This window comes from Opisthocomus hoazin, chromosome 1 (genome assembly GCF_030867145.1).
Source record: "Opisthocomus hoazin isolate bOpiHoa1 chromosome 1, bOpiHoa1.hap1, whole genome shotgun sequence".
Lineage (NCBI taxonomy): Eukaryota > Metazoa > Chordata > Aves > Opisthocomiformes > Opisthocomidae > Opisthocomus > Opisthocomus hoazin.
The window spans coordinates 102,856,511-102,871,637 of NC_134414.1; the positions used below are offsets into that span (position 1 = coordinate 102,856,511).

Here is a 15,127-nt window from a genome sequence, read left to right on the forward strand (position 1 = left end):
CAAGCTGGTGGCCGGCTGCTTGTCACTGGGCCAGCTCTGACATGCATGCCTGTCCCCTGGCACGGCACCAGTGGTGCCACAGCAGCCCAGAAGCTCCATCACCAGCTCATGCTGCACTGAGCTTCCTTCTCCCTGTTTGTTTCCTTACATCACAAGACGAGCAGGGCTTGTTCTGTTTTTAGAGGGGTGTCCGTTGTTTCCCAGCCATTTTCCATCACAAATGTATTTGGTTGCGCAGTCTCAGGCCAAGCATCAGGCTACTTGTCCCATTAAACACCACAACCAAGGCAGAATGGGAGGTTCTCCTCAGAGGGAGACACAGGCACAGAGACTGGGCAAATGAACCCTTGATACAAAACTGGCCTTGCTGGTGAGACGTAGTAATACCATCCCGAAACACACACTGCGACAGCATTTGCATTCCCACCTGTACTTTCTGATGCTTTGGAAAATACTGTCAAAGGTCCTGGATGCGTGGCCTTCAGAACTTAAAAAAAAAAAATGTGACAACAACTGCTCCCATGGCAACATCGACATTTTCAAAACAACTATAAAAGAGTAAATGCCATTATAGCTTATGTAAAGCACTTTTAGTCTGGATTATTTTTTCTTCTCAAAACAAACATCCCTAGGAGATCCAGCGTATAGGTCCTTGGTTCCCACGAGCTGATCCCCCCAGCTGGAAGTGGTCCCTGTGCAGAGCGGTGACCACCCCAGCCGGGCTGAACAGCTCTGGGTCCCGAGCACCAGCGTAGCCAGCAGCGTCCGACAAGGCCGCTCTTTCCCTAAGCCTCCCGGTGAGCAAAGCTCAGTGGGGCGCATCCCGAGCGTTTTCAAAGACGGAGAGCACTGAGTGCTTCACAAAACACAGCTGTCACTCGCTTCTTCCAAATAAAAGTCACAACAAGGAGAGCTGATCGCCTGGTGCCCGCTGCTTACACGCGGGCTCAGTAGTTAGAGACATACTGAAGTGAGGGACACAGAAACAATATTTGCCCCATCCTGACAGAGTTCAGAGCAACACTTTCCACCTTGCAGAAGAGCGCTCCATGCTATAACACACGTAACACACCCAGACCTTCTTGAGTGTTTCCCAACTACCAAGGAAAATTAATCCTGTCTCATTTTCACAGTGTCCTGACTCAGTGCACTGTCTACTAAAAACAGATAGGAGAGGACATTACATCTGCATGCTGTGCAAAATTGACGCGTAGCTTAAAAACCACACCGCACCACACTCAGGGCAGGAACCGTATCTCTGGTAGCAGCATTTCAGAACACCAGTTTGCCAGTGAAGAGGCCTCTCTCTCACGGGCTGTGAAAGAACCCATTAAACACAGCCTCCTCATTGGTAAATTAAATATGAAAGCAGAGAATGTAACTGGTTTTCCGACGTACTTTACGTTTCTCCTTGCTTGAACTATAGAAAACTCTTGATATTTGTGACTGCCATGACTGCTCTTGTGAGCTGCTTTTTGGTCTAGACTGCAGGATCTTTACATCCACAGATGCTTTGCAAGGATTTAGGTTTTTTTCCCTCTCTGTGGCCACCAACTAAGTTGGTATGAAAATTGAATCTTCCAGCAATTGTTACAAATTGTAACACTGGCAAGTCTGAGAAATGCCCCCATGAATACACACAATAAGGACAATAGCAGCAGATGATACCTATAGGGCCTCTGCCTACGCATAAACCCCAACAGGAGGGGAAGGCTGCCACGGCAAATGCTATCATAATTCGACCTCCCCATAATTCAGTCCCTCACCTCCTTGACTGCGTGTCTGTTGGTACCAGTTGTGCTTTGGTTCATGAAATGGAGGTTTGTTCTGCAGAAGCAGCATCCACTAGGACACTGAAAAGCTCTCAGTACAATTTCTCTAATCCATATTAATATCTATCGACCAGCTCAGGATTTATCTGAACAATCAAGCAGGTGAAGGCCGAAGGAATTATTCATGGGATTATTCAAGCTATGCAGCTTCCAGCATGGCCATCCACTTCATTCAGAACACTTAATTTCCAGACTATTCCTCCTTGCTGGTTCTAGAGACCCAAGATAATACACCCAGGGCATGCACTACATGAGGGACACAGGCACCAGGCTTGGCAGCCTGCAGGGCTGGGTACGAGAAGCCCAAGTTCTCTCTTCTCCAAACAGACGCAAAGCTTGAAAATTTAAGAGTTGTGCAGAATTCATAAAATCCTACCCCCAAGCATACTTTGGCTTGTCAGTAACACATTGATGGCCTCTTCAGACCTTACACACAAAGAAGAAAAGCAAAAATTGCAGTCATGTAAGCTGAAAAATATGCTACAAAACAGCAAGCGCATAAAAACAAGCTTTCTAGGGTATTGCTCTTACACCGATGTCAATGAGACCAGGCAAAAGCATTTTGCAGAACCAGTTTTGAAAGTATCTGGTCACCATGACACTGTAACAAGGCTACTTTCATGCATCGACCTACTGGGTCTCCCTCCACCCACCAAAGCTGCAGATGGTCAGCATTAACCACATTCAGCTGCAATAACTAATTTGGGGGAGGGAAATATTTTGATCAAAGAATATTTGATTATTATCATGTATACACATTTATATACATAGAATTTATATATATATTTATGTAGAGAGAATTTATATATCTATAGAAAGTGATTATTTGCTCACCTAACATGATCTGGGATAAATGTTTTAACTTCCTCTACAGCAGGAAAATGTGTATCTTCAAAAGGGAGGTAACTTTGCTCTGAACACAGACTGTGGCTGATCCAGTACGCACTGACCTGTGAATCAAAGCTTTGAGAAATACCTGACAGAAATGAAAGTTTCTTGGGAGACTACTTGTCCTCTAATAGACCTTGAAAGGTTGTAGAATACTAAAGCAACTCTCTGGGTCTCTGCAAAATAACCAAGTTTAAATTACTCTCCTATAAAAAATCTACTAATAGCCCATGAAGGGGCAGGGTATCAGGGATCATCATTAAAATGTCAACATCTGACACTAACCACTCCAGGGTTTTAAGATCCTGTCACGGAAAAACCCTGTTCCATTGCTGTGTCAGTGGGGTCTCATCAGCTTTCCACTTTTGCTGTCACTGTTTGTAGGAGAGACAAAAAAGGGCAAAAATAAGGCAGTTTGCTGCTATACCTTAACATTTCCATCTCTGGTTACTGGACAAAATTTAAGGATGTTTGGATTAAAGACAGCCTAAGACAACCCCAGAGTCAGCATTCAAGAGATTTCTAAGAACCCTGTAAAGGAGGTCCTCAAAGCGCAGTAAGGCCATAGTTCCTCTCCCACATTTAAGGAGGGAGGTGACAGTGAAGTATTTCTAGAGCCCTGTGGAGTTTTATTTGTGGTTAAGTCTTTGCTGCAATGACTACCAACAGATGGAGCAGACACAAGAGAGCAGGAACAAACACAACAGCAAGCGACAAACTGAAGCACTGGTTTCATCCCCGAATTAAAATTCTCAGAGTGGGAGACTTATGACGCTTCTCCCAGCAATTCATACAGCTCTATGAAAACCACAGGATTTGCGCCCCCATTTTTTCTAAAAGCATCTTATTGCTACAGACAAAAAGCAAATACAGAAACGTGGGGGAAGATTTCTCTCTTACCACCACCACTGGAGACCACTTCTGGCACCTGGCAACACTCAGAGCAACAGGAGAATCCCCATCTCCTCCCTCCAGGGAAGTACCACTGTTTATGTCTCAAGAGATTTGCTTTCTCATTTGCCTATAAGCAAAAGAGACATTCTTCAATGAATGAGGGCAAAAATATTTTGTTTAGAAGCAAAATACAATGCAAACAACATGCAGCTGCTAACCCAGGTCACAAACTCTTTAACTCCAAGTCTTCTTGTTAAAATTACCCATCTTTCTCTTTTCTTAGGGGCAAAAACCTACTTAATCTTCCTTCCTGTGTACTAATACTACACCCTGCTCCACAGGTACCAACTACTATTGCTTTCACAGGGTCTAGCTGGCATGTATCTATGAAATTAAAAGCAAGTGTTCTCCACTTCTATTTAGTAATGAAATTGCAGCTTCCATGCAGAACGGAGAAAGGGCTTCCACACTTGAGAACTAGCCTACTTTTCCTAGCTTTACTAATCAGCATAACAAAAGGTATTTCTTTTACCTACAAACCTTGTCTTACTAGAAGTTATTGAAAATTAAGCAGAAGTAATTATCCACTCAAAACACACACTTAATCCCTATATTTTATTAAGAGTGGTTTTTATGATCCTAAAGCAATTATGTTAATCATTATTTAATTTTAGATTACTGAACTGGAGATTTACTTCAGACACAAGCTCACTTTCCACATAATTTAGTCACAGTAATTAGAGATGTACTTTACCCAGAGGCAGCTTGTTTAAAGTGTGTTATCTATTTCACAAGCCTTACACCATGAAAGTTACATGCAGAAATCTACAAACCAAACTTCAAAAAAAGAAAACCCACCAAGAAATTCAGATTTAGCAGACTGTAAACCTGTTTTTCCTTGAAAATAAAAGAAGAAAAAGTACTCTTCAAACATCTGCCTGACAAGTCAAATATAAAGCACTTCTTCAACCCACAACTACCTTTAGCAAAGTTTAAAGCCGTAAGAACAAAAAATGCTCTTCTCACACAAATCATTTAATTTACAACTTATTTTAACCAGGATGAAAGGTCTACAGTAAATCTGTGTCTAGTAGGATGCCCAGCAGGTATCTGCCACGGGATGTAACCAGTACTGAATCCTTCAGACACCTCACAAAGCCTTCTGTGATGGTGTTATCAGAGGAACAGAAATAAAGACCAGGCATGTTGGTCCATACTGTATATATTTACCCTGGGTATCATAGCATTTGAGAACTGCTCAAGTCCAGCCTACTTCAGACATTTCATGTAAACATGTTGCTGAAACCAATCCGCACTAGGAACCTCCAGTTAGCCATTCAGCTACCTCCCACCCACCTAGCTCAGCTTCAGGTCTATGTGCAGTAAACGGCATCGCTGGCTGTCAGTCCATCTGGGCTGGCACATTGCCCAAGGTCAATTTTACATCAAAACACATTTGCTGTTTTTTGGAACAAAGGGTATCATCTTGCACTACTGCCATTAGAGAGAAGGAAAACAGATGACCAGGAAGGCATTTTAAAAACACACACCACTTTTTGCAACTCTTCTTTAAAATTGTCCAACAAAAACAACACATGCAACTGCTCAACACTCAATTAAATTAAGTCATATTAAAACCAACAGAATCATAGAATAGTAAGGGTTGGAAGGGACCTTAAAGACCATCTAGTTCCAACCACCCTGCCATGAGCAGGGACATCTTACACTAGACCAGGTTGCTCAGAGCTCCATCCAACCTGGCCTTGAACATTTCCAGGGAGGGGGCAGCCACAGCTTCTCTGGGCAACCTGTGCCAGTATTTCACCACCCTCATGGTGAAGAATTTCTTCCTAATATCTAATCTAAATCTGCCCTCTTTTATTTTAGAGCCGTTCCCCCTTGTCCTATCACTACACACCCTTGTAAAAAGCCCCTCTCCATCGTTCCTGTAAATTCTGAAGACATAGATTCAAGACTTTAATGCCAGGACTTTTATGATCCAGTTTGACTTGCCACATAGAAGAAAGTCTACAGAACTCATTTCAGCAAAGACTGACAAAGAAGAATAAAGTCATGCAGATACAAAGAGATCTGGACACAACAGGTTTGCTGAAGGGAGATAACTCAAATAAATGTAAGTAAGTGTCAGCTATCAGGATTTTCAACAAACATTATTTAATACTTTTCCATGCGGTATTGCAGAGTTGGAGACCAGTAGAGGAACTGTGACACCAGTAAAGATCCTGCCCAAAAGAGATGGTGACATACAGCATGGGAAAAAAAAGCTGTGGACACCCTGGAAGTCACTAATGAAAACAGTAAACAAAACCCAATAATCAGTCTTCTGCTTCATTTTTAACTGATTAATGGCTTGCACACAAAAAAGTAATTATGGCAGCTGATGACAAAGTTTGGAAGTAATTTGAATGTGAAGGTGTATTAAGTTGGTATACAACAGGCACCATGGCCTCAACGACTGGAGCCGTAAGAGTGGGATGAAAGTCACCAACATACAATGCACAACCATATATATAAAATAAACAAGCCCCAGCTCGACACTGGAGGCTGATCAGTGCCTGAAGCAGAAGGGCCTGGATGTACTAGCCCATCCTAGCACAAAATGGCTGTCACTCCCCAGATACAGCTGTGAAAAATGCACATGCAATCCTAGGATGTATCCAGAGGAACACTTCCACAGAGACAGGAAGTACAGGGAAGTACAATGAGGCACTGCTAAAATCCCACCTGGAATACCGCACAAGAGAGGCTGTTCAAAAAGGAGGCACTAGAAACACAGGGAGGTGAAGGAGTATCTACAGCACTGCCAGCACACATGGAGACTGGTATGCATTAAAAAGGCTTAGCAAGCCATGAACAGTATCTCATCCTACTTCCCAGCATCCCGCAGGAAAGAGATCCGCAGAGCAGGATGCAACAGGGCATGCCACTGTTCAACAAATGGCATTGCTCAAGCCAAGCTGCTCCTTGGAACAAGCATGTTCTCTGGTCTTGAAGCAATTCTTGAACACTGCCTTCATGGCCTATCAAAGGGAACTTTGCCTTTTCACTGCCTGTGTATAGCATCTCTTATGCAGACGTTTTACTAAAACTGGTAAAACTAAGGTTCAGGGTCCCCGAATGAAACACTGCAACTGGCAGGAGAATAATTCTCGTTTGATATTGAAGCACAGCAGTGTTACACAAGAGAACAGGGTTTGAAAGGAAGTTCTGGTCTGACACTGTTTATTGTACTCATGCCTGCATAAGAGGTACTTGAGCCCTAAAAAAGGAGAGAGAAGCTCTTCCTATTTAGGATCTTCATCTTCCCCACTATAAAATAAATAAATATATATAACCATGAATTGGAAACTGCAAGTTGTATCAAATTGCTTTTCTGATGTCTTCTAAGACTGAACAAACTGATTTAGGCAGTAGATTGAGGATAAGAGAGTCACATTTGTGTACACACGCATTTTTCCATTTCAAAAGAGGTCCCCCAATTAAATATAAATGCACGTGCACGCACATAAACACTTACACAGCTTCTCTCTTGCATGGTACCTTGAACTGAATTCAATATAACCTCCAAAACCACATTTCCATCAGCGACTTTGGTACCACAGCTTTGAAAATATTCTCAGCGCTCCAACATTCAGGACATACAAGACTCAAAAGTGGATACATACAATTCTGTCTTCAGCATCATCTCATAAGGGGAACATTTCATTCCTTTTTCTCATGTTCTTTTTTTTTTTAATAATTTATTAAAACTACTGAAATTACTTCTGGTCAGTTTTCTTCCTCACCACAGGAAGTAGCAATATCTCTGAATCTTCTGATGATTTGCTTGACCAACAGTTTATTCCATTTCATTCCATTCCCTAAAGACCATCTTCTATATGGTAGTATCCCGATGTTGACAGAGGAATAAAAGTCATAGGAAAAAAGACCAAGCTTGATAATGTGTTTTCAATCACAAGATAACTTTCTCCCAAGATCATAAAACTGGTTAAATGGCAAACATCTCTCAATGTCTTATGGAATCATATAGATACTAACAGAATGGCTTCAGAAAGTTACTTCCTGCCACCATCCTACTACTGTACCCATCATCTCTTCGAGAGAGAGTCCTTAAAAACTGAAAGCTTCCCTAACGATAACTGGAAATGATTGATTCTGAAAGTGCTTTCAGAAAAAGCAGTCTTCACTCATAGTAGAAAAAACTAGGAGAATGTCAGTAAATTTTGAAGGGTTTACAACAACCAGAAGCGTCGTGTGTCCCCCCAGTGCATATCTGAACTGTGATCCTTCTTGCCATGGTGGTTAGAAGTGGTGTAAGTAGACTGAAAAGAGAAGGACCGGAATTACTAATGCAATGGAAATTAGAAGGATACAACAAAGCAAATACCAGTCACTGTGTTGACTGTAAATCCTTTTGTAAGGCATCCATTATAAGCCAGACTACCGACCTAGACGGACCAATGACAAACAGACTCTCTTCCCTTTTCAAGATGGAAATCAGACTTCTGCAGCAAACAAAGGATTTAATTTTCCATTGCAACTCGCAACCAAACCCTTGAGTTTTGAGCTTCTCTCTGTAAGACAGGGAACAGATAAGCAAGAATGAAGTAGCTGAATGTATCTGTGGCCTCATAACACCGCAAAGCTCTCTGTTCACTTATCAAGAGAGAGCCTGAGCATCAGCATATGATCAGTTACTTCTAACCCTCCATAGCCTTCTATGGAGCTAGGATTCTGGTGGATAAACATCATAGGTCCAGCTGTGGCAGCTTAAAACACTACTGTCCCCTCTTGTCCATCCCAGCCTTCTGCTAGGGATCACTGCTTCACAGCTGGAACACCTCCACAGTCAGTACCTTAGCTGCTCCAATTCACACAACTCAATGTGTTAATTTAAACCCCTGAGGAAGATGGGTTCTTGCCATGACTCTCTTTTTTTCTTTGGTTTTTTTTTTTTTTTTTTAAGGCAGTAAACTTCACCAGAATTTTCAAGCTGTGAACTGCCGGAGCTGAAACACCTGCACATGGTCCTTTCTGCAGCGCCAATGGCTGGTAGCCAAAGATCACTGCAGCAAGATTTGCTAGACTATCCTGATCTAAGCTGAAGAGCTTGTATTATTCTTGGTTAAAGAGGCTATAATTCTTCTGATACTTGAGACCAGAAACAGGGTAAGTCCTCAGCAAGTTAACTCAGATATCTGTACAGCACTATAGTGCTTAGCTGGAAAGCTTTCATCTCGTTCCTAGCTTCAAATGTGACGATACAGGAAAGGAAACCACAGCCATAGGAAACGACGTAAGTTGGGAAAGCCACAGCTGCCCTAAAGAACTAGGGCAGAACACCTTCGAACCTAGTTAAGTGTGCCCTGTCCTGGGAAATGTTACCCCGGTTACAGTCCAGACAAGTTTACTCCCAAGAAATCTAATAATTTATCTGCAGTGTCTTAAGAGACTAGTTACCTCTGAGGTTTTGCCATGACTTAACCCTGACTAAAGGACTAGATAAAAAAACAGCATACGAGAGTAAGAGCGGAATTTGAGCAGGCTCAGGCAAAGCTTCTGTATTTCCTCGTGTTTGGGAGTGCTTGGGTTTTAGGTGGGTTTATTAATCAAATTTAAATTGTGAATAAATCTTGAATATTGATGCAAGCTCATCCATGCTTTATGAAAGAATTGCCTAAACTGGCTTCTGGGAAGAAGTAGGCTCTGAAAGAGGATCTAAATTATATTTGTAAATGGCTATTTAATTGTAAACATAATTTACCTACCACAATATACAACATAAATCTGTCATGTTCAGAGTAATTCCCGTGATATTTTTTTTCTTTTAAACATTGGAATAATCTTTTGCTTAGAATATGCCTATCATAGACGTTCATGGCAATAGCAGAACACAGTTCTGCCAAACACAGAGCTACATAAAAAACTGCTTTAACAGAAACAAGGATAGTTAGGTGCTGTATTCAGCATCTAAATATTACAGACAGAGAACTGCTGTGGAATGTGGAAAACATACACAGGAATAATCTGCAGGGTAAGGGATAAGCCTGATTTCCTGATTTCCCTCCTCCTGTCACTTTTCCCTCCTCCCTTCACTTTTCAAGTCTTAAAAAATACACAGAAAAAAACACGAAACAGTTGCAAACACCCTCTGTGGATTTCCTCTGGCTGACCTTTACAGTGGCATGGTCCTTTCGCCACGGCGCTCCTCCACCGCCTGCATTCTGTGCCCTGCCCCAAGCCACAGGCTGAGGGTTCCCACGCTGGACTCCAGGGGAAGCCTCCATCGCCGAGGGCAAGCTCTTCTCCCACTGCTCTGATGTTTTCTTTGGTGTGCAATAGATTTATAGGTAACTTTTAGACCTGTAGGTCTTACAATGGCCTTCAGTCAGGAAAATACAAAAAAAAAATCCCAAAACACAATTCTTCACCCACTAATGAGAAGCAATTGATCATTAACTTTCATGCTCTGATCTTCCACAAGCAGATTTTCCAGGTACTCCAAATTAATCATTTTCTTATGAAGTCACAGATAAAGTTAATAAGAAGGAGTTACCTCGTGGGATCTGAGAACTGTAGCAACTCTTTTGCAGACATACCTTTCCTTTACAGGCCTTGTTATTTTGTAAGGTTCCAGAATGAAAATGTGTATATGAAGTGCTAGTCACACAAGGATTAACACTCCCAAAAACCTGTGTGTGCCCAGCACGCCAGACTCACTCCATCTCCTTGAGCTCACCCCCACACACCCCTTGACTGGCCACGTTAAGTCCCTTTTAGCAAGAGTGCCACCAGGGTCACATGTCAAGCAGGCTTGGCTAAAAATATTCTCCAACACTGTCCCTCATCTGCCTCACCATTGTCCACCTCCTCCTCTGCCTTGATGCTGGATATCCTCCAAGCTTCCAAGCTGTTTGCAAGGCACCTACTGCTACCAGCGGACCCCGGCAGACAGCCACATCCTAGCACTGGGCACAAACCTGTGTGGCAGCTGCTTGGAGCTGAGGGATCCTCCTCCTCAGTAGTTATTTTACTCCCCCTGGTTGGACTAAACTAACTACATGTATTTCTCTTTATTCACTATTCATAACTCAAATACAAGTGAAATCAAAAGGGTCTAGAACGGCAATCTAGTTAAGATATTTAATGAACGTGAATAGCATTTTAGAAGCAAAGTCTATTATAAAGCACTTGAACTAATTAAAAGTTTACTCCCTGCCCAAACCCCTTAGCATTCTGCATTAAAATTGAAGTAAAATAAGTAAAACGCATTAAGAAAGTAAAGGCCTTTTAAAGAAAAGCTTTAAAATTCTGAACTGCTGCCAGTAAGATCTGAGCAGGCAACAGTGAAACTAGCCTCATTTGGTACCATATCTCACTCAGTACCACAAAGAACAGTCAAATACACCTATATCCTGAGAAAAAAAATAGTTGTCTTTTATGGGTGAAGCCATTTCACAGCGAATGAGGTGACAATTTTGGATGCATCAGCTCTTCATAACCTCAAAAAAATGACAGACATGCACAAACATACTATAGATATGCATACTCCTTTCCAAGGAAAAGAGACTAACAATAATAATAATAAAAAAAAACAACAAACCAGTCTTCAGAGCTAACTGCCGAGGCAGAGAAGGCCTAGCTTATCTTCTCCAGGAGAACCTGTGCACTCGACCTCTGAAATCATGTCTTTTTTCACTTGTTTACACAATGAAAGTTTTTTAATACCATCTTAATAGCATTTTTAATCAATCAGAAAGATACATTAATAACAGATTTCCAGAAGCCTGACAAAGCTTGAGCTAACTGTCATCTAAAGTAACACCGTAACTCCTAAGAGGACACATTATCTTCACATTGTCCTAGCTCGGTCTTGGTCAAACACAGCAAGAGAGCAAACTACCACACTGGAGGTTAAAACCAGAGTTAAAAAACCAAGTCAAACAGAAGAGCGCGTGGCTGAGGAGACAGCAGCCGCTTGCAACCAAAGGGTGACAGAGCACGGGCGTTTTATCAACCTCGTGGGAACCCAGCCGGCCACCCTGCCGGGGGCTGCCCGCGCTCCCGGGGCTGCCCCACCGGCAGCAGGCGAGGAAGCCTCAGCTGGCCGCTCGCCTTGGGGCCGGCACGGGCGGCAGCGGGGCCCCAGCTCACCCCAGCCCAGCATGACCGAGGCAGGTGCCAGCTATTTTTATGTCCAAACTGCGCCTTACGTCTGACCTGTTATTAAGTTCAAAGGGAGAAGCGGCTGCAGCAAGGCTGGTGGGAAGGCGATGCAAAGTGCTCGTGGCTCGTCGGTGGAGAAGGGGAGGCTCCGGCTGGGAGGAGGCACGCGGTCATGGCCCCAAGACGCCCGGATGGCTGCAGGATGGTCTGCAGGGGTGGTCTGCTCCGCCTGCCATCAACCAGTGGCTCCCTGATGCTGCACAGCCCGCGAGACGCCAAAAAGCCCTGACCCCTTCCTCCCCACGCGTCGTACGATCCACTTCCAACAGCGCTGGACTGCGGGCAGCACTCGCTCGGGCTGATCCCAATTTCTGGACACTGAAACATGTGCATGGTTTGTAAATAAAGGAGTGTGGCACTGAATTAATAAATTTCAGTTCTACGTGACAGGGTACTGAAGTAATAGTCTAATCTTAAACTGATTTAAACGCGGTAACTGATTCACCAGTTCATTCTCACACCACAGATCTCAAAGGATTATCTGGAACGTAATCAAGCTGTGAACCATCCGCAAGGAATGATGTCCACAGCAGATCATCTGCAAATTGAGAATTACTTCAAAATCCACTTCAAGTAAATCATTCTCCTGCTCCAAATATCTCAGCTTCTAAGGTTAGAGATCTTTTGGAAGATTATTCATTCCCTTATCTCACACCTGAAAAGGATGCCAGAACTACTATATCCTGGACTGTAACTGAAGCCATTCAGTGCCAGCAGCTTTCTTATCAAGGGACCATCTTTTAAATGAGATCCATTATGCATCTTAGGGTTTGACTGAGGTATTCAGCGTCTTTCCCACCCCCCCCCCCCCCAGGAGCACAAGAGCTGAGCAGTGTTGCAATCTCTGACATTGCAAATGCCCAGCTTCTACAGCTGCAGTAATTAAACCAACTTCTCATGCCATTACCCCCATCAAGTCTCTTCCTCAGCATCTGCTCTATTCTCACACTGCGCTCTTAAATCAAACCAAGATAAGCTATTTTCTAAGATCAGCTGACTTGTCTCTCCCTCAAAATCACTGCAGCTAAAATGATTCTGAGCAGATATAAAGCATCTTGCTAAATATCCAAAAGGTCTCTTTTAAAGAAAAAAAAAGAGTAGACATCAACGCAAGTGGTTATTTTTAGCACCTGAGTTGTTCTATATTTATTCCTTTATGTCTATCTAAAAAAAAGCATGATGTCTGATGAAGCATTACCAGAAAATACATTCTACTAAAAAGTCTGCTTTATGAATCTTAGCTACGTGAGCACTGCAACAAGTACATCACACCACACATTCAACCATACAGGTCTCAGGTTAGGAGCGCACACAGAATAATGTCTCCTCAGTTTCAGAGAGGTACTTAAAAAACCCCTGACCAAATAAATAAACCAACGCAGAAAGCAAACTCCTCAGCATAATCTTTTTGTCATTCTGCTTATATGCAACACTTCAGCCTCATGCTTAAAAACGGCCACCTTGTAGTACTTCAAATTGTCTAACCCCAAAAACACTCAAGACACCTTGTGGGTTAGCTGTTAAAAACAAAACAAACCCACCATCCCCACCTCCAGGACACAACACACTTCAACAAAACCTCAGGTCAGCAGCAACAGCAGCAGCTCAGGTCATCTAAATGTTCAGGCAATGAAAGACTACTTATCTTTTCCTTATTTTGCTTCCTTATAGCTGTCACCTTCGTGGCCCAAAGACCCATGCCCTGCTACATCCAACGTGTTTACACTACCCCATTGTCCTCATGCCTATGATCTTACACAGATTATTGCAAGAGTTCTTTTCACAGGTAGGATACAGGTTATCAAAGGTGTGGGTTATTTGTGCGGGAACAGATACTTCAGATAAGACAGGAAAAGCACAACTGTTTCAAGGAAGCTTCTCCTAGTTGTAGTAAACTTTCATTAAAAGAGAAAGAGAAAATAATTTAAGACAGGGTCTTACATCCACAGAAACTGGAAGGTAATTTGTATTTTGAAGCTACAAGTATTTGAATTTCCTGCTCTAGAAAGATACCTGTCATCTAATATTGAGTTCTGCTAGATCTCTTCATGTACTACTCATCAAAATAGCAAAGGGGGGGGGAAAGATGGGAAGATACAGGTAAAATACTTACCTCTATATAAAACCGAAAGTCCTCTCCCTTCTGATCTTGAAGGACTCTATCTTGCTTCCAGATACTCCCTACCTAGAAGACAGACATATGTCATCACTCCGCCATACCCTCCAAGTATTTTTCCAACTGGCATTACCTACACATTGACAGCTCTCCAATCTCAGGGTAAACAACAGGCAGCTGAGGGACTCCAGAGCACGAAACTAGACCAGAAACATCTCTGCACACACACTGATATCAAATGAATAAGCTTGGTCAGCAGCAGGTTATTACTGTTTTCATGCAGTGCAAATCACCTGAGTCTGCAACTTGACGTAAGTTAAAAGTATGGATTTTCAAAAAATTACAGGCCTTTCCAAGTTAAAAATATATGTGTCTCAATCACCTCAATCTCAGACTGACCCTTGTATATTTGTCTTTGAAGACCTTGCACTACATCACTATTGCAATACGGAAGCCAGCAAGACTACAGGTTAAATTTACGCAATTTTTAACACGAGCTGCTCTGTAGGCTTTTAACTGAGCAAACGCACCTAACTCTCCTATCCAGTTTTGAACCATTTTTCTACTGATTAAAATATTTCCCATCCAGCCGTGGTTTCATTTTAGTCTTCTGTAGAAAACTAAAGGCAAGCTTAAATTCAAGAATCCTCGTAGCCACACAAAATTCACAAAAAAAAAGGAAATTCTCTCTGTTGCTCCTCCCCAATACCAAAAAGTAGTTTCTTTATCTTTGTAAAATGCCCCAAAGCAAGGCAACAACAACAAAAAAATCCAAAACCTTAGAAAGACAGAAATCAAATGCTGCATATCCTCTGTTTATTAAAAACAAACAAAAAAATACATACTCTAGCCAAAATAAAGTCAGGCTTTGCTTAAGAGAAGTACATCTGTGGGAAAAGGGACAGCATATGCAATTTATTCATATTTCCTGGATTAAAAGCCATTGAGCTCACATGATGATTTTTTTACAACAATTTGTCTACCTTTTGTGAACTGGATAATCCCTTTTTCAAAATTCATTAAATTCCAGAACAAGCATGCCAAGAAAAGTTTGTCTAGAGGCATGCATTGTGAATGAACTGGGTTTTGGCTCTGGCAGTCTTCCCTTCTGCTATATTATTCAATGCCCAAATTAAGCTTTTTTGTGGCT

The 15,127-nt window shown here is 42.3% G+C and overlaps 1 protein-coding gene across 7 annotated transcripts in view; it reads right to left on the reverse strand.

Annotated features, from left to right (window-relative positions):
• AGPAT3 (1-acylglycerol-3-phosphate O-acyltransferase 3) overlaps positions 1-15,127 on the reverse strand; it is a 102,074-nt gene that overhangs the window by 54,560 nt on the left and 32,387 nt on the right. The window contains exons 2-3 of one of the 7 annotated variants that reach the window (XM_075431164.1): positions 13,975-14,046; positions 3,621-3,741 (exon numbers count right to left, since the gene is read on the reverse strand). The exons of 1 other annotated variant lie outside the window; for it this stretch is intronic. The gene's annotated coding sequence lies outside the window, so the exon portion shown is untranslated. Of the gene's footprint in view, positions 1-2,666; positions 2,688-3,620; positions 3,742-4,970; positions 4,988-13,974; positions 14,047-15,127 lie in introns of those variants that run through there. 5 more of the 7 variants (XM_075431175.1, XM_075431199.1, XM_075431183.1 and 2 more) reach the window with 5 other exon arrangements.